This window comes from Gouania willdenowi, unplaced genomic scaffold, assembly GCF_900634775.1.
Source record: "Gouania willdenowi unplaced genomic scaffold, fGouWil2.1 scaffold_405_arrow_ctg1, whole genome shotgun sequence".
NCBI classification, from domain to species: domain Eukaryota; kingdom Metazoa; phylum Chordata; class Actinopteri; order Blenniiformes; family Gobiesocidae; genus Gouania; species Gouania willdenowi.
In genome coordinates, this window is record NW_021145167.1 from 24,700 (window position 1) to 26,509 (window position 1,810).

The following is a 1,810-nucleotide window of genomic DNA, read 5'->3' on the forward strand; positions in this document are numbered from 1 at the left end:
ATATTACTTAAGCATTTAGTAAATGTAAAAGTAAAGTCAAATTCTAACCTATAGCACTAAAGAGATCCACCTCTTGGGAAGTACTTGTAGAAGGAGTTGACTTCTCTAGGATCACAGTGGAGGAAGACGACGAGGCGACTGATGAAGCAGCTGAAGAGACTGAAGCAGGGGAGGAGAAAGGTTCATCACTCTCTTCAGTGCACGTCGCCTGGCTGCTCTGGAATTTTAGGCTTCTAGGTCCTTTTCTTGATGGGGTAGGACCTTGTTGGAGTTGTCACATTCTGAACCCTTTTCAACAACTGCTTCTTCACCATTTCCTAAAATAACAAAACAATAAAAACAAACAATTATTACCATTGGTAACAGATTAAAAAAATAATTCCTCAACAAAATGAGAGACTTACCCATTCAGGTGTATTGGACGTAGACTTGTCTCACAGCATTGGGTAGTATTCTACTAGACGCTTAGCCATGGCAGTCAGTTCACGGGAGCCTGGGTACTTAAAATCATCCTCGGACGCTCTTTTCATAGCAATCATGCCTGTTACTGTATTCCTAATGAGTCTACAGCGCAAGTCTTTTGGCATGGTGTAGTCTTCATCTTGTCCAGCATGCTGCTTTTCAAAGTAAGCACTTCTTGCTAGTTCTAGTTCTGTGTCAGTGTATATGACATACTCTGGACTATTGAGCCGAAGCTTTTTAGTGGCGCCAGAACAATCTTTGTGTTTAGGTTTTGGAGAATTGAAGGGTGTTGGAGAGCTGATGTTGCTGTCAGAGGAGGAGGAAAACAAAGGCGTAGATGGGCTGTCTATAACAGAAGTGTCAAGAGCGGGGCAATCCAATTTCTGACTCTGCAACATAAACACAACAGACATTTGGCCTCACTTCTAACAGTTAGGGGCAAAACTCTTATACAAACAATAAATACAGCTCACCTCCATATCCACATGAACAAGTTGCCAAATGTGTCTTCTTCTTAAAAAGTTTTCTGACCCAGGAAACAGGTCTCGCAAATCCTCCTTAGTGAGGCTGGGCAACATGGCCATCTTCACACCAGCAGCTAATAAAAAACAAATATTTGAATAAATATGGCAGTTATTAAAGTTTAAACTAAATATTCCAATCAGCTGTATAAGTGTGCATTACCTCTGTTGATTGAAAAAGCAAAAATCTGTATACCTGTAGCACACTGACTGAATTAATATTACTGACAAAACCGTAAAAAAGAAAGAAATACCAGTACCACAAATAAAATGAGTGACAAGTCACAAATTTCAAGGTTAAACACAAATCAATCAAAAGTTGAAGTAGTCTCTCAACACATGCGAAGCGTTAGCTGGTTAGCATTTAGCATGTTGCTATAAAAGATAATACACAAATTTTACCTCTTAATACTGAAGCTGATATACTGTCCATCTCTGGATATGTTTCGCTCGCCCCATCTTCATCCATGTTGGAGCTATAGGGGAGTGGTGGCCTAGTGATTAAGGACGCTGGGCTTGTAATCGGAGGGTTGCCAGTTCGAGCCTCACCTGGGCCATCACTGTGGGACGATGAGCAAGTCCCCTAACCCCGAGTTGCTCCCCAGGCGCTGCAAAAATGGCTGCCCCCTGCATCCTCAGGGATGGGTTAAATGCAGAGGACAAATTACATGGCCAATTACATGGCCAATTAAAGGCGAAACCCCCCGATCTGTGTTTGTTTATTTGGTTTGTGCTTAACTCTTGTCTGTGTTTCAGGGATTCCTGTTTGTGGCTCCACCCCTCAGTGATGTCTGTGTGCTTGGTGATTGATTAGCTCCCTCATGTTT

The 1,810-nt window shown here is 42.0% G+C and overlaps 1 long non-coding RNA gene across 1 annotated transcript; it reads right to left on the reverse strand.

The window, feature by feature from the left end:
- Positions 1-265: 265 nt before the first annotated feature.
- Positions 266-578, reverse strand: LOC114460142 (uncharacterized). The gene is made up of 2 exons (XR_003673552.1): positions 405-578; positions 266-317 (listed from the first exon to the last, which is right to left on the reverse strand). It is a non-coding gene; the product is annotated as an uncharacterized LOC114460142 (long non-coding RNA).
- Between the last annotated feature and the right edge of the window lie 1,232 nt (positions 579-1,810).